The sequence below is a fragment of the Pipistrellus hanaki genome, assembly GCF_964339955.1.
Source record: "Pipistrellus hanaki genome assembly, chromosome: X".
Lineage (NCBI taxonomy): Eukaryota > Metazoa > Chordata > Mammalia > Chiroptera > Vespertilionidae > Pipistrellus > Pipistrellus hanaki.
Window position 1 is genome coordinate 82,779,064 of NC_140524.1, and position 18,974 is coordinate 82,798,037.

Sequence of the window (18,974 nt, forward strand, 5' to 3'; positions counted from 1 at the left end):
CTAAAAATACTACAGATGTCCCCTTTTTACTTTTGTTTTTTTCAAAATAACTTTCACTTTAATATTTTGTACATATAAAACTAGCAAAAACATGTTTTTTCTAGCAATAACCTTAATAAGATAAAAATCATGCAAATGACATATAAATAGTGAAATCTACATATTACTTCTTTAATCAAAATGTTAATGGTCATGAGACACTAAAGACCTCCGTCATCAATCTTTCAGAGCATTTTCTTAAATATATATCATAACACAGTGAGTGGTGAGACATTTAGACTTGTCTTCTGGACAGAATGAATCTATTTCTGTAGTGTAGAAAGAAGCTTTATTTGAGTGGAATAAGCCTGTCAATGAGATGTCACCTGTTATCAGCTATCTATATATACTTGGGAGTTTAAAAGTGCCTAAGAGTTTAGATTGCAAGTCTTAAAAACCTGAAACTAAAAATGTCATTATAATCATAGAACTTCAAAGCTGGAAAAATCTCATTTTTAAATGTATAAAACAGTAGGTGAGTAATTAAAATATATATATTTTTAAATTTCATGGCAAAAGAATGATAGAAATATTACTTTAATCCAGGCCTCTGGGGCCTATGCTCTTGACACCATGTTTCTCTTCAACATTTATTAAATCAAAGTGCACACAGATGTAGACGCATATTACTTCTGTCCTTTGAAGTTCTTCTGGTCGGACTAATTATAAAATTAACCTGTTAACCGGGGAGTTCCCTTTTTAATTACGCAACATACAACGGACACATACTCTTTCACTAGGACGTTTCAGTACGTCACGCCCAGCGGACATAATTTTATATTATTATTATTTTATTTATACTTAATTAAAATAAATGAAATATATACTTTTTCGTTTATTTATATATAAAGCACAAAGGAAAATACAAAATTACAAACAAATAGAAAAGAATACCAACAAAAAAAAGGAACCATCGAATTAAAAAATTATAAATTTTACAAACAATTATAAAGATTACAAAAAATATATACCGTCCCTCTCAGGGCACAACATATATTTCAAGGACGTATTCATATGTCCTACCCATTCCCGATAGTGTTTATGTTTGATGTATTTATAGATCCCGCTCAGTTAACAGGTTAAAATGAGATAGATTAACAGGAGAAATGACCTAACTTATTACATGTGTACATATAAGTTTTCCAAAAGAATCTGAAATAGGAGGACAGATCATGTATTTAAGGCTTATTCGTGATATTTTATGCAAAGGTTGGAGGAAGGGTAGAAAGGAAATTCACAAGGAGATGGAAAAGCAAACATTTGGTTAATGATTGCTTGATGGGCCATCTTTAACAATGGGACACAGATAGAACTTTTATAAAAGGGGTATCGTTGGATTTTTCCCTATTTATCACACCTGGTTCATATCCTATATAATAAAAGTCTAATGTGCAAATTTCCCCCTCCACCAAGAGTTCAACAAGAAGTTCGACTGCTTGCTATGATGTCCTCTGACCACCAGGGGGTGAGGCAGAACATGGTGGGTGTCAGCAATGCTGTGCTGGCAGCAGGCAGTAGAGAAGGCACTGAGTGGGACTGCAGTTGGATGGTGGAGCAGGTGAATGGGCGGTGCCAGGCCAAGGCGGGTGTGACCAGGGTCTGATGAGCAGTGGCTGTGGGGGGCGGGAGTTATTTAAGTTAATATAGGCAGGCACTAAGAGAGCCATTTGGGGGACCCAGTCTAGATTGATTGTCCCGCAGACAGTGACCATATATTCCCTTCCTCTTTCTAAAGAATACCCTTCAACATTTCATGTAAGACTGATATGGTGGTGATGGACTTTTTTAGCTTGTTGTTATGTGTAAAGCTCTCTATCTGACCTTCAATTCTAAATGATAGCTTTGCTGAGTAGAGTAATCTTGGTTGTATGTCCTGAGCACCAGGGCTTCCCTGGCACATGATCTCTGGTGTCCAAGGGGAGGGTTGCAGGGGGAGTGAGAGCAAGGGAACAGCAGGAGAATGTGTACTTATTGTCATTTATTGTTCATGTTTTTATATTGTATGTCCTTGATATTCATCATTTTTAATATTTCTTGCCACTCCCTTCTGGTCTGCAAAGTTTCTATTGAGTAATTAGTTGACAGTCATATGTGTGCTCCCTCGTAGGTAACTAACTCTTTTCTCTTGCTGCTTTTAAGATTCTCTCTTTGTTTTTAACCTTTGGCATTTCAGTTATCATGTGTCTTGTTGTGATCCTCTTTGGATTTCTCTTGTTTGGGACTCTCTGTGCTTCCTAGACTTGTAAGTCTATTTATTTTACCAGATAGGGAAAGTTTTCTGTCATTATTTCTTCAAATAGTTTTTCAATTTCTTGCTAACTTCTCTTATCCTTCTGGCACACCCATAATGTGAATGTTGTTATTCTTGAAGTTGTCCCAGAGGCTTCTTACATTATATTCCTATTTTTTATTCTTTTTTATTTTTGCTCTTCTGATTTCATGTTTTCTGCTTCCTCATATTCCAAATCATTGATTTGAATCTCAGAATCCTCGACTCTACTGTTGAATCCATGTAAATGTTTATTTTTTTTATTTTTTTAAATATATATTTTATTGATTTTTTTAGAGAGGAAGAGAGAGGGATAAAGAGTTAGAAACATCGATGAGAGAGAATCATCGATCAGCTGCCTCTTGCACACCCCCGACTGGGGATGTGCCCACAACCAAGGTACATGCCTCTGACCAGAATCGAACCTGGGACCTTTTAGTTCGCAGGCTGAGATCTATCCACTGAACCAAACCAGTTTCGGCCATGTAAATGTTTATTTATTTAAGTTAGTATATGCTTAATTTCTGACTGGTCCTTTGTCATGTCTTTGAAATTCTCACTATGGTACTTGAAAGTCTCATTTAGTCCTTTTAAGCTATCATTAAGATTCTCAAGCATCCTTATAAGAATTGTTTTGAACTCTGTATCTAATAGTTTGTTTGCTCCTGTTATATTTAGATTTTCTTCTGTTCTTTTATTTGTGATATGTTTCTTTGTCTCTGCATTTTGTTTGCTTCCCTGTTTTTGTTTCTATGTATTAAGTAGAGCTTCTATGTCTCCTGAAATTGGTAGAATGGCCTAGTGTAGTAAGTGTCCTGTTGGGCCAAGTGGCTCCCTAGTAACCTGAACTAGGCACTTTAGGTGTGATCCTCTATGGGCTGTGTTCACAGTGTGATTGTGTTGAGTCTTGATTGCTATTGGCTTCATAGAAAGGAAGTGACCTCCAGGCCAATTGCCTGTGAGTACTAGCTGTGACTACAGTGGGAGATCTGCTGTGTAGAGACATCACTATGGAGTAGGACTTTCTACAGAGTAGCTTTGGTGCTCACTGAGTCTGCCCCTTAAGTGTGTCACAAATTGATGTATAGAGTTGTAATCTGGTATGGTCTGAATCTGTACACTGGGTGTACTGGCTCTCAGCCTCTTGCAAGGTGCAGTGTCAGCCACTGCCTAGGATCACCTGACAGGAGATACAAAGTGACCTGCTACTTGTGCTGGGCTTTGAATTGCCCAGGTGAGGGCAAACATTGAAGCAAGGCAGGCAGCTGACAGTACTGGGTCTTACACTTCTTATTGATAGGTATGGGGTATGTTGGCACCAGCTGATATTTAAGGGATTTTTAGGAAAGTCTGAGGCCTGAGGCAGGATAAGCCATTCATCTGGAAAAGCCATTGAAAATAGCTTGGGTGATACTGAAAATTGTTGTGTGGAGTCTCAGGGAATCACCATGGTAGAGCAAACAGTGTGAGCCAGGCTGATGGGAACTCAGATACGGCTGTCAGTAGGCTCTGTGATGGAGGTAAGTCTCAACATAGGAACAATGACCCCTGGGAGAAGCTCTGTCTGGGAGAAAGCTGTCCCTGTGTTCTTCCTCTGATGCCAGACAATCCAGTCCCCCCCTCATATGTCCCTGGATCCCCCCAAGATGCTGCCCCATCATTGGAGCAAAAGGGAGCAGGGCTCTATAAGCCCAGGCACCAGCCCATTAAGAAGAACTGCCTGGGTTTCCAGCAGCCTCAATGTCACACAGCCACAATCCCCACTGGTATTTTCACCCAAAGTTACAGGGACTTCTCTTCTCAGATCTGGAACCCTGGACTGGGAGTCTGGAATAATGTTGGACTCCTTGTTCCTCATGGGAATCCTCCACAGCTGAGATACCACTCCTGATTAAAAACACATCACTTGTGGGTATCAGACCAGCCCTTGTACCAGTCTCAATGTGCTTTCTTTTTTTACTTCTCTAGTTGTAGGACTTCCATTCAGCCAGATTTGAAGTGGTTCCGAATGATGTATGTTCTGTATTTTAGTTGTAATTTTGATTTTTGGAGGCGGTGAGTGCAAATGTTTACATACATCACCATATTGTTCTCTTCTATTTATTTATCTTTATTGTGAAAGTATTACAGATGTTCCTTTTTATCCCCAGTAACCTGCCTCCACCCCTTGTCTTCCCCCTACACCAGGCCTTCACCACGCTATTGTCTGTGTCCCTGGGTTATGTCTCTATGCATATAAGTTCTTTGATTAATCTCTTATCACTCCCCCCTTCCCTCTTAGATTCATTAGTCTATTCTATGCCTCTATGTCTATTGAACTATTTTGTTCATCAGTGTATTTTGTTCATTAGATTCCACATATGAGTGATACCTCACAAGTGATACTTCTCTTTCTCTGACTAGCTTATTTCACTTAGCACAATACTTTCCAAGTCTCTCCATGTTGTCTCAAAGTATAAGAGATGATCCTATTTTACAGCTGCATAATATTTTACTGTGAGTGTATCACAACTTTTTTTTTTTTTAATCCACACATCTACTAAAGGGCACTTGGGCTGTTTCCAGATTTTACCTATGGTAAATAGTGTTGCTATGAACATATGGGGTGCATATATTCTTTCTGATTAGTGTTTCTGGCTTCTTAGGACATATTCATAGAAGTAGGATCACTGGGTCAAATGGAAGCTCCATATTGTAAAGTTCAAGGCCCAGGAAATGGGAGTCAGAAACCAAGACATATTAAAGGGGAGGTTTATTCCGCAGTAACGAGTGAGATTCATTGCCAGGATTGGGGGGTGGGGGGGAGAAGGAGGGACCCAACCAGGCTGTCTCAGCAGATGGAGAGAGACTGAGAAAGACAGAGAGAGAGATGGAGAAAGAGGAGAATAGCGACAATGGAGGAGTGGAGACGGCCTTTGAGGGAAAGAACAGAAAGGGGTTGGGCCCAGGGCTGAAAGGGAAGGGGTGGGCTCCAGGGCACTGGGCACGTGCTGATTGGTGGTTCAATGTCTCAGGATGTCTCTGGCAGATGCTGGTAAAGTCCTAACTCCATCTACCAGTTGGGGGGAGGGAGGACCTATTACATATTCAATTTTTTGAGGAAACTCCATACTGTTTTCCATAGTGGCTGTAGAAGTCTGTATTCCCACCACCATACTAAGGTTCCATTTTCTCCATATCCACGATGGCACTTGTCATTTGTTGATAGTAGCCCTTCTGATAGGTGTGTAGTGGTACCTCATTGTTTTGATTTGCATCTCTCAGATGATTCGTGACTATGAGCATGTTTTCATATGTCTCTTGGCCAACTGTTTGTTCTCTTTGGAGAAGTGTCTATTTAGGTCCTTTGCCCATTTTTTAATTGTATTGTTTTGTTTTCCTTTTGTTAAGTTGTCTGAGTCATTTCTTACTAACTAGCGTAAAATCAATATTCCAAAAGGCATATTTGTGGTGGCAAACTCTGTTCCTCATTAATGAACATTCTTCAAATCTCTACCCCTACTCAATTTTCTTGTACTCTACAGTGTTGCAGAATTTCTCATGCAGAAACCCCAATTAAATCTTGAAGTATTACCCTTTTGGCTTTTTACTTCATCTTTACAAACTCTCCATTAATTTCTTATGACTATATAGTATTTATATTTTTCCTCCCAAGTATTTCATTTATATTTCAAAAATGGAAGAGATGGGACAAAGTATATCTGAAATTATACAATTTTTGTGGCAATTTTAGAAAGAGGGAACACATCCAAATTAATTCTTTATCATGTTCTATAAAGTATTTTGATTATTTATTCTTTATATTTGCATTGTTCTTTTATTGAGGACAGAGTATAAGACTTATTTTATTTAGCATGATAAGATGTGCATTCTTCTGCTATTCCTCCTGAACCTTGTGCCAGTACTACAGCTTGTCCTTATGGGCAGCTGCTTGCCTCAATGAAGCCCAAGTGAAGGGTTTTTGTCTTTTTCACCCATGGGAGGAGGGTTCCCTTCATGTCTGTATTCAAGAGGACCTGTGGCCAAGCCTCCTGCACCATATCCTCTTCCTAAAGAAGTTGTCTTCTTTCTCCCTGTTTTGTTTTGGGGGCTCATGGATCTCACTTCCCTTTCCTGGTCATCTCCCTGATAGCTATATCCATGATAGATGAGGAAGGCACCTTGCCAGAGTTCTTGGCCATATCCCACAGGTACCTGACTCTTAGAGCTTTGAGCAGATCAAAGCTGGGAGACTACCTTCAGGAGTCACTTCACATCCACTTTGGCAGCTAGTAGATTCCATTATGAAGAATAATTTTTCTCTGGAATTTGGCTAATAATGATGGTTATTCTCTCTTCTTTCCCCCCAAAAAGAAGTGATCAATTCATCAGGCATAACAAAGACATGAGATCCTTCAAGGCCTTCACATACCTTAGAATGGGGTCTTTAGCAAACTAAAACCATTAGACTGACCATCTATTTTTGTAAATAAAGTTTTATTAGAGCACAGTCAAACACATTGATTTAATATTTTGCATGGCTGCTTTCAAAGGCAGAGTTGAAATAGTTGCTATAGTAACCATATTGCTGGAAGCCTACAATTTTTGCTGTCTGGCCATTTAAGAAAAAGTGTGCCAACCCCTGTTTTGGAAAACAAAATCTAAACCTCCCAGCTTTTTAAAAAAATTTTTTCATATTTGGCTGTCTAGTATCTAATTCCTCCATTCATCCTTATTTGTTTGGGATAAACCCACTGTGTGTTGTTTCTAATGAGAAGAGCCAAGGTTAGGCTTGATCAAAGCTTCTCACCTAGAAGACTGAACGTTGTGCAAAATGCTGCAGCAATGAGAGATAGCCAGAATTATTTCATAGCATTTATGTTGGTAGTGTCCTGAACATTAGTCAGAGGCAGTTTGGCAAAATTATTCCTGTTAGAGGAAGGCTTTCTATCTTCCTGTCTGTCATCTGCCAAAATGTTTTGGTTCTTCTCCAACCCCATAACAGTACTATGAGTCCCTGATGTTCTTTAAAAAATCCTTTGGAAGTTAGAGACAAATTTGGTTTCTATTATTTGCTACCATAAACATCCTACCAATAACATACATGTAGTATAAAAATACTCTACTAATTTGGTACCTGTTCAGAGTTATTGTTCAGGGATATACACAACTCCAGGAGATGTCATTCACATCAGTATTCAGCGTTGTGCAGTGCCCCAATCTTCATAGTATTAAAAGGCTGCTATGTATATGTACATCTTTCTAGCTCCCCTTCAATTATCTTACATCCATGCTCTATAACTGAATCAATTCCAAATACTTTTCCTATCTAGACAAGCCATGGTATTACACAGTCTTTTCTGATCACATTGAGAAAGTAATTCTAGGGACAAAACAGGCAGGTTTAGGGAATAAAGAGTGGTCCATGGGGGAGGAGTGCATATGTGAAGGACAGAGGTATCTCTGGCCTGAGCAATTAAGACAGTTATAAGGTAAATCAAAAGCAGCCCTGACCTAAGCAGCTTGGAGGACTCCAAAATGCTTATCTTACTTGTAAAAAGGATAGAGAAATGTCATAGGATAAGGGGATAGGAATACATATATTCACAGAGAATAAAGAGAAATCATAGGATGATGGTAAAAGGAAACATATTTTCACAGAGAATTAATGTTTCAAGATAAGGGAAGAGAAAGAGGGGCACATCACCTGGGCCTTGGCCTTTCAAACTGATGCTGTGTAACAAAATAACCAATGAGGAGAGCTTTGGGGTCCTAAATTAATGAAAGGTCCAATTAGAAAGGGTCAGGTTCAATATTTGCAAATAATACCACTGATAAAGGTTTAATCTCCAACATTTACAGACAGCTTATACAACTAAATAAAAGGAAGATGAATGATCCAATTAAAAAATGGGCAATGGACCTAAATAGAATATTTTCAAAAGAAGACAGAAGGAAGGCCAAAAGGCACATGAAAACATGCTCAAAGTCACTAATCATCCGAGAGATGCAAATCAAAACAACAATGCAGTACCATCTCACACCTGTCAGAATGGCCAACATCAACAAATCAACAAACGACAAGTGTTGGCGAGGTTGCGGAGAAAAAGGAACCCTCGTGCACTGCTGGTGGGAATGCAAACTGGTGCAACCACTGTGGAGAACAGTGTGGAGTTTCCTAAAAAAACTGAAAATGGAACTCCCATTTGACCCAGTAATCCCACTTCTAGGAATATATCCCAAGAAACTAGAAACACCAATCAGAAAGGATATATGCACCCCTATGTTCATAGCAGCACAATCTACAATAGCCAGAATTTGGAAACAGCCTAGGTGCCCGTCAGCAGATGATTGGATCAGAAAACGATGGTACATCTACACAATGGAATACTATGCTGCCATAAAAGAGAAGGAATTCTCATCATTTGCAGCAACCTGGATGGAATTGGAGAACATCATGCTGAGTGAAATAAGTGAATCAATGAAAGAGAAACACCACATGAACTCACTCATTTATGGGTAATAAAGAACATTATAAACTGATGAACCAAAAGATAGATATAGAGACAGTAAAGCAAAAAGCGGACTGTCAAATTACAGTGGGGAGGGGAGGAAGATCTGGGGGAGATAATAGATCAGCCGAAGGACTTGTATACATGCATATAAGTACAACCAATGGACATAAAACTCTGTGGAGGGAGGGTATGTATGGGAGGGAGGGAGGGGGCAAAAAAAATCAATAAAATATATTTAAAAAAAAAAGAAAGAAAGGGTCAGGTTCAAACAAAGAACCACAGCATATATAAACTAGAGACAAAGTGACATGAAGAAGGATTTTTTTTCCCAATGAGAGAGAGGGAAAGAGGGAGAGGGAGAGAGAGAGAAAGAGAGAGAGAGAGAGAGAGAGGGAGAGAGAGAGAGAGAGAGAGAGAGAATTTTTTCCATTTGAGGCCCCTCCCCAGGGGTCCCCTTTTCGGGACACCTCTGCCCAGATAAAAAATTTATATGCGTCCAATAAACTTCTACATTTTTATTTAAAAAAAGTTAGTCCACAAATTTATTCTTCATCTTCGTCAGACAAGAACCTTGGAGAAGAAATCTGTACCCTGAACCCCACATTTCAAAATTATTTCCAATGCCAAATGCATACTTTTCAGTTTGTTCATCTTACAAAGTCCTGTTCATCCTTTAATACTCTTCTCAAATGTCACCTCTACTGTAAGACTTTCCTGTCACATCATTCTCCTGCCACTCACCCTAGATGTTCATAATAAATGACTTTATCAAAAGTATACATAGCACTGTGTACATTTCTGTTAGCTCATCTCACAATGGTTTTGTTAGTCTCATGTACTAACCTGTGTGCTTTCTGAGAAACAGATTTTTCTAATTGTGGCCTAGTGGAGGAGACCTTTATACATAGTTGCTTAAATGCCTATCTCTTTGTGGGCTATATTGTATTCTTGAACACTCATCATTCACTGAATGAATCAAGTTATTTAATACTTGAGAATTCTCAGTCCCCCATGATCCCATATATCCAAATGAAGCAATATTTACTGCTTTCTACCAGTTATCAAATTAAAAACAAATCCCAGCTCAGTGAGAAAAGGCTTTATTCAAAAGGGTAATTTCGCCCTAACTGGTTTGGCTCAGTGGATAGAGGGTTGGCCTGTGGACTGAAGGATCCCAGGTGAGATTCTGGGCAAGGGCGTGTACTTTGGTTGTGGGCACATTCCCCAGTAGGGAGTGTGCAGGAGGCAGCTGAATTGATGTTTATAACTCTCTATCCCTCTCCCTTCCTCTCTGTAAAAAAATCAATAAAATATATTTAAAACAAAACAAACAAACAAAAACAAACAAAAGGGGCCAAAACCGGTTTGGCTCAGTGGATAGAGCTTTGGTCTGCGGATTGAGAGATCCCAGGTTTGATTCCGATCAAGAGCATGTGCATTGGTTGTGGGCACATCCTCGGTGGGAGGTGTGCAGGAGGCAGTTGGTCGGTGTTTCTCTCTCATTGATGTTTCTAGCTCTCTATTCCTCTCTCTTCCTCTCTGTAAAAAAATCAATAAAATATATTTTTAAATAAATAAATAAAGTTTAAAAAAAGAAAAGAAAAGAAACTGTGAAAAAGAAACACAAAAGGGTAATTTCACAAAAGGATTTATTGCAATAGAGTGAGGAGGACTATTGCAATAGGGAGAAGTCTGTGACCATATGATTTTTAAACCTCTAAAAGGTTAGGCAAAAAGGGTTTTTCTTCTATTGGGGGGATTAAGCAAGGTTAGAAAGTATAAGATGTGAGGAAGTGGAATGAAAGATTGGGTTGATTGGATAGCAGATCAGAGAATATTACACCCTGAAGTCAGCCTATTCTCAAAAGAGATTTTATGTTGACTGAGGCTGACAGTGATTCAGAGTTCTGGAGCCTGGAAGAAAGAATAAAACTAACTATAGTTTGATTATTTAGCATTTTGTTTTAATTGATTAATAGGCAAATGGTTCATCCAATAAATTATGAGAATAAAGTAGAAATTTGCAGGGTCTTTGTCTGGCTTTGCCATAGGTAAGGAGGCATTTGTAAGTGTGTGTGTGTGTGTGTGTGTGTGTGTGTGTGTGTGTGTGTGTTATTTAAATCATATGTGTAAGGGTGGTTCTTTGCAATAAGCTATTTTCCATGACACAGAAAAAGGCTTCAGAATAGGCCTTTTGAAGATGTACCACTTTTGAATGTAAATTATTTTGAGTTGAAGGCAATTGAGACCCTGTAGGCTCAAGAGAACTTCACCTTGTCCTTAAGAATTTAAATTTGGGGTCTTTCCATAATAAGAATTATGATCAGAGGCAAGGTTTTATGACCTGTCTATAGGGCAGGGCAAACTTCTAATTACTTAACATTTGTTTTTGTTTTTGTTTTTTTATGTCCTTCAAATGACCTCCCTACCCTCTGAAGCCCCAGGGTGCCTTACCTCATTTTCAGCTCAGAATGTCATATATAACTCATTTTAACTTCATCTCATGTATGTGGGGTTCACAAGTAGATATATAATTTTGGTTATTTTCTCTTGTTAATCTGTCTCATGTTAATTTGATTTTTTGACCACCTGAAAGAAATTGGAAGAGTAAAGGAAATGTTCTTATCCACACAGAGCTCCAGTAAAATTCTACATTTTCACCAATAATAATGTTTTCAGTATTGAAGGAGAAAATTAGATCTACATAAAGCTTTATTTCCTTTTTCAGTGATAGTTTCATAGCCAATAATGGATCTACTTGTTAAATTTAGTTATCTTTTATCTCAAAACGTTCTTCAAATCAAATAGGTCAAGCACATTTTTATAAAGAACCGAATATTGCTTTCCTGCCTAAATCAGAGCAGGAACTGAATATCATTGATGTATCATATTTCTTTCAAGCTACAAAGTCACCTTCATTCACTTGATAATACTGTAGAGGGTACAATTCTACTTCAAACAAAGCTTGAACGAAAGACTAAGAACTTTATTAAAACACACCTAGCTAATACCTAAATGTATATTATCAGTGATTCATATCTACCTTTCAGAACAAAGGTGTTTTTTTTTTTTTAAATCTTTTTAAAAGAGGGATTTCTTATTTGTCACTTTGCTTTCTTTTTCAATTAATCCTAACTGCATTTCATGTGAGAAAATGTGTTTGAAGAGATGGAACTATAAATGAGTCCAGCATTATTGTTATATCTTCCTGCATTAAATTTTTATTGTAAGGCTAAGGAAAGAAAGGGAAATATAGTAAGTTGAGAGAAAACTGCTGGGGAAATTAGCAAGCATTGTTAAAAATAAGTAACAGAGAAAAAAGTAGCAAGTTTCAAGTTACTCTCTTGAAAGTCACATATAGTACTGGAAAGACTAAGGAATTATTTGGGATATACACAAGCTATTTGAAACACAACTTTTTAAAAATATATTTTATTGATTTTTTTACAGAGAGGAAGAGAGAGGGATAGAGAGTTAGAAACATCGATGAGAGAGAATCATTGATCAGCTGCCTCTTGCACACCACCTACTTGGGATGTGCCTGCAACCAAAGTACATGCCCTTGACCGGAATCAAACCCAGGACCCTTCAGTCCGCAGGCCAACGCTCTATCCACTGAGCCAAACCTGTTTTGGAGAAACATAACTTTCTAAAACCTAAGCAAATTTTACTGTAACCGTGAACTTAATTGTAGTTTCAAAACCTTTTAGTGTTCTTGATGCCATTAGTACCAAGATGAAGGAAGCCCTTCTTCCTATTTGTTTACCTCTCCCTCCCCTTCCTTGTACTATGATATATGTAATTTTACTGTTCCTTTTAACCCTTCTTTAATTCCACTTTTCATCAATATCTTACTTTCAATATCAATAATGGCTTTATAATTCTCGAATTCGAAGGTTTTTCTTCTCATTTACTTTAAAAGCTCAAATGTTTTTGATATTTTGCTGCCCACGGTGGACTATTACCTTTTCTCTTGAATTGTATGACTATATACTACCTTATTACCCTTCTTAGTTATTAAATGAATAAGTTTATAACCTTAAGTGCTTCCTTTTAATTTTTCAAATGTTATTATTTTGGGAATTCACCAAACTTCTATATTTTATCTTCTGTCTTTCCCTCTCCATCAGAATATTTATTCAAGTTTATGTTTCCAAATAAAGCCTGCTATTGGATTGGTTGGTACCCTGATTGCAAATAAATCTGGTATTTATATCATTTACTCTCACTAAAGATTCAGCTTTGTGTTTCTAACTGCCTTCTAATATATAAAAATGAAAGTCTAGCTGTTCCTTCAAAGACAGCTAGTGAAAATCATCACAATGAGCATAAGAAAATAAAAATTTAAATGCACTCTCATAGTTTCTTGTACATGTATATAGTGTGAAACCCAACACATTTCCATCCATAAGCATATGTACTAGCAGATTCTGTGCCCCATTTATTCAGTTTCCTCTAGGGTGAGATAATGACAGTTGAAGATGTTCACAAAATGATAATTGAGTATATGAGACAGAATCTTAGTTTTAAACAATGTGATCTGACTTTGCTAATTTTAAGAAGAAAATAAATATAATGTTATAAAGTAGTTTACAGAATTGCTTGGAGAATCAGAGAACTATGGGTCAGGAAAAAAAATGTCTCAACTCATTTTGCAGTCTGATTTGATAGAGATATGATTGCTATTTCTGCTGGATCAATTGATTACTCTGCAGATCATAATGCTGAGCTCACAACACAGAACATTAGATGCTGATGCTTTTGGAAATCGGATGTTGCTTCCACAACTGTTCTTTTGCGTGACCAGAATAGATTCTGCAATTGCCATTTTTCACTCAGAAACTTCTAATTCCAAATCTGGAACATATGCATCTAACTGATAGAATCTGGTCCCTGTGTCACTGCCCTACTTTTTACCACTGAGCCACTAATACAAGTTACACTGCCCTACTTTCAAAGGAGGCTGAGAAAAGAAGTACTTGAGATTCTTAGCTTCTATAGTGGTAGGTGATTTGCCTTATAAAGTGGGATATTCCAAAACATAGGGAATGGATGTTGTTCATGGGACTTATTGCTGACTTTTTGGCAGATCTGGGTCTTGCCAATATACTTAGGATAAATTCTATGTACTGAGCTGTAGGTCCTCTGAGCATGATGCCATCAAAAGAATTTGAGTGTGATGTCAGATGGTTAAGGTCTCTATGAGCTAAGCTGGAACATAGAGTAAAAACTTGAGGCAAGACAGCAAAATATTGTTGTCTTTTGAGTTGCAAGCAAATTGTCCTGATGTTCTCAGCTTTTTAGAGTAAAGGAATCAAAGCATGTGCCCAGTCAATAGCTATTGTTTCCCTTAGAAAGTAAAGCAGTCTCCTTAGACCTATTGATTTATTCTAGTAAGGAGATCACATACAGAACAAAGGCCTTGATTTACTTTATCAAATTTATAACAATCCTTTGTTGTATTCTGAAATACTCTGACTTCTGCAGTAGACAACTTAAAAAGTTAAAAAGAAATATGATAAACATCATTAATCCTGAATCTGTCAAATCTTCCATAGTGAAACTAATCACTGTGATTCTCTTTGGAATGTAGTCATGCTTTTAACATATGTTATAGTAGATAGAAAAAGCTCCATGGACTTTCAGCAAGCCCTTTCTAATAATAAACAATACTCTCTCAGAAGCAGCCAAAATGGTGATTCTGCTTGTGATTGAGTATACCGCTTTAATGATATACTAAGAAGCTAATAAAATATCTATGGAATTTTTGGGACCCTACTAATACTACTATGAGACCAACTTAAGTCAAAATGATATTTATTATCTCATCTCCTTAATTATTTACCCTGATCAGGGGACAGTAGTGTCGTTTGGATGTACCAAGAGTCAATACAACACAGGCTGAAGCAGTTGGGATAGGAAAAATTGTTTTCTACTTTCTAAGAAATTCTTGGCAGTCATTGCATGTCTTGAAATATGGTGAAAGATAATCTCAATATATATGTTGTAAAAAGGAATGTTTACCCTTACAAAAGTAGTTAAGTGAGGATAAAAGTTTCAGATGTTCCTTATTTGATTTTGATTTTCCATTATCTCCTCATTCCAATACAAAGAATGTCCAGTTCTTTTTCAAACAGATCCATGTTTTAGTATTCAAATTAAACTCCCATGATGAGGCAGTTAGTCTTCAAAGTTAAACAATGAGAGTTATGTCACACACTATGGATGCAAGAATTAAGACTTTTCCCACATTCATAGAAGGTCAATGGTACATATTTTGGCATTGCTTTGAGCTAAGAATTTAGGACTTAAGCATGACCTTCTCATTATATTGGCATATCCCAGTATCCTTATTTTTAAATGTATGTATTAGACATTTTTTATTGCAATAAGAAAATTTACTATGAAATGGACTCTCTTAACAAAATTTTAAATATATAGTGTTAGAGACACCATGTTGTACAATGGACCACTAGAACTTATTCATTTTACATAACTGAAAATTTATACCTATTGACAAAAACTCCCCATTTTCCCCTCCTGACAGCACCTGACAACTATTATTCTACTTTCTGTTTCTATGAGTTTCACTATTTTTAACATAAGTGGAATAATGCAGCATTTGTCCTTCAGTGACTGGCTTATTTCACTTAGCATAATTGCCCAGATACATCTATTTATTGCATATGGAATAATTTCCTTTTCTAATGTTGAATAATGTTCCATTCTATGTATATACTCCATTTTTCTATCCATTCCTCCATCAATGGGAATTTATACTGTTTCCATATATGGCTATTGTGAATAATGTTACAATGAACAGGGAATGCAGATATCTCTTTGATATCTTGATTTCAAATCTTTAGAATATATACCTAGAAGTAGGATTTCTGTATCATGTGGTAAAAAGGCCTGCGTGGTGGCCTTGCAGACTCAGAGATCTAAAGTAACCACAGAGGATGGTCTAAAATTAAAACTTTTTAATTAAAAGCAGCCTGTGGTGGTCATTTCCTAGGCCTGTATCTTCCCTGACAAAGATCAACTTTGATCTTCATTGAGCATATTGTTTTCTTTCTTCCTTCCTTCCTTCCTTCCTTCCTTCCTTCCTTCCTTCCTTCCTTCCTTCCTTTCTTTCTTTCTTTCTTTCTTTCTTTCTTTCTTTCTTTCTTTCTTTCTTTCTTTCTTTCTTTCTTTCTTTCTTGATTAATTTATTACAGGGGTAGGTGTCCTTATCCCCCATTACTTCCCCCACCCCTCCCCTGCTCATGCCCTCACCCAGCCTATTGCTTTTTTGCTATGATAAAGTACCTTTGGAATGTCAAAGTAACTTCCCCTTTACAGACCCCTCAGGATACAACCAATGTGCCAGGGCAGAGACCACAAATTCCCTCATTGTTATTATTATCATGTTAACTGTTGACTATTAACTATTCTGTGCCCAACTATGTAAAAGAAGCATGTATCTATCATTTAATTTTAATCCAATCCCAGAGGTTTCCCCACTTTGTTTTCTGTTTTCTCCCACCTCCCTAATCTATCACCAGTGGATTTCATGTACCACATTTACATCTCCTCCTTTCATGGTAATTTATAAAAATAGGTAACAAACCACCATTCTCCAGAGCATTATTATCTCAGTGTGTTAAGACTGCTTCCTGGCAATTGTTGACAGTTTGGCTCAAATAAACTCACAAATATCCTTTACAAGTTTTAATGGTTTTTTTTATGTTAACAGTTCCAAGTAACATAACTATGTTCTAGAACAAAAATCAATATTTATAGAAACACAGAAGTACTTATTACTACAACAAGTAAAATTAATAGTTTGTGGCATTTAACCAAAGATTACCAGGCATACAAAGAGACAGAAAAAGAAAAAGTATAATGATGAGAACAATCACTTGAAAGTGACCCAGGACTGAAATCAAAATAGCTACAATAATTGTACCCCATATATTTTAAAGTTACATAGAAATATGGAAGAAATATGGTCGAAATGTGGGAAAAACAAAGTTAATCTTTAGAGATGAAAGCGACAGTGTTTGAAGTTAAGCACATCACTGGATGGGATTATTGACAGATTAGATCTGACAGAAACAAATGTTAATGTTTTTGGATAAGAGATAATAAAAGTACCAATCCTCTAGTTCACTGTAACTCTGAGAGAGCTTAAAAGAGGAAGGACTTAGTGTGATGGAATAGTAACTCAAAAAATGAATTGGAGAAGGTTACTGTTAATAGTGTCTAAGGTAAGTTATGACTTCAATTTTGGGCATCTTCTGAGTAAAATAGGCAAGAATGAGGATGAATGGTAAACTTTTCCAAAGATAAAGCTACAGAGGGAATCTGACTCATATGAGAGGCCACTGACATCAGACAAACAATACCAGCATCATATCCTGACTACCAATGACAGCCAGTTTTGCCTGTAGTTAGATAGTAAGGTCTCCCTTTTTCTTTCCTTTTTTAAAAATTATAAACTCTATTTTATAATCAAACAGAATGAGGAATTAGAGGAGAACATGTGGGAAGCTTTGTGGCTACTTGGCGTTGTTACCTTGAACAAATATCCTGAAAATAATAATAACATAATAACAGTACACAAAATATCTGTGTATTTACTTAAATTAATTCTTTAAAATTAGAGGTAATTGAAATGTTTTTGTTCAGACTGCAATGGCATTAAAATTTCCTGATAGCAGTAACTGAAAAACTATTAAGCATTTTTTTTTTACTTTATCAAGTTTGAATTTCTCAATCAAACTATGTTGACCTAGTCATCCAATGTGTATTTTCTAAAAGACATGTAATCTGATAATAAACTTGGCATTGTGACTATCTACATTGTTTTTCATGGCATACAGGGTAAAACATGAGAAGATCTTGGCTCAGTTAGCAACCCCCCATATTTTAACTTTGATGGAACATATAACCTGAGTGGTCAGATTATTATGATCTCTGCTCTGAACGCATAATAATCTGGCCACTCAGTGTGTGTGTGTGTGTGTGTGTGTGTGTGTGTATTTATTAATTAGAGTCCCAGTACATGAATTCGTGAATGGGTGGGGTCCAGTCAGCCTGGCCAGAGGAAGGGGACATGGGCAGTTGGCTGGCCTGCCTGCTGGTGAAACTCCTGGTCAAGAAGACAATTTGCATATTAGCCTTTTATTATATAGGATATACACTGAGTGGCCAGATTATTATGCATTCAGAGATCATAATAATCTGGCCACTCAGTGTAGGTTAGGTGGAAAATATAGCTTCATTGACTGTAAAAAAATAATCTTTGGAAATGGTTAACAATAGAATTGAAAAATTGCTTAAAAGTTAGAGACTATAGGGATTTAATTTAGTTGAAGCACAGAGTCTTTTTTGTTAATTTAAAAAATATATTTTTATTAATTTTAGAAAGAAAGGAAGGGAGAGAAAAAAAGAAACATTGATTAGTTACCTCCCATACACAACCCAACTGGGATTAAACCCTCAATCTGGGCATGTGCCCTGAATAGCAATAAAACTGGCAAACTTTCAGTGCATGGAAAAACACTTAACCGAGTCATACAGGACAGGGCATGATTTTTTTTTCTATCACCATTTATCTCCCACTCACCCTCTTTCACCTCTACCCACTGTACTCTCCTCCCCAAGTAGTCACCACGCTACTGTTGTTTCCTTGGGTTTTTTTTTCTTTCCTTCCCCCCCCCGCCTTTTCTGTTCAATCCCTTCACATACACTGAAGCATCCATTTTATATAAAAATTGTGTTTGAAATTTTAACCCTGCTATTTATTTGACTTCTGTAAATTCTTGCTTGCTAAGACTACTCCCACTTCAGAGAGGCCATTAAACCTACACCAGACAAGGTTATCAGTGCTGGCACCAGGCCAGGCCTCTGGTTGAGGTCTCAATGTCCCAGCATATATGGGCTCTTTAAGAATTTGCAAAAGAGGCTGAAAACACCCCATATTTTGGAGACAAAGAAGGTAAAAACATATAACTAGGGAAATTTTCTGCATGTTGGTGCCCAGAATTTGAGAGACATTTTGCTCTGGACCCTCGGGTGAAATAAATGCAATTCCATCTAAATATTGCTTTGTTCTTCTTTGGTTTTATGTAACAACACCCCCCCGCCCCCGCCAACCACCAGAGCTCTTTGTCTGCTCTCTATCTATG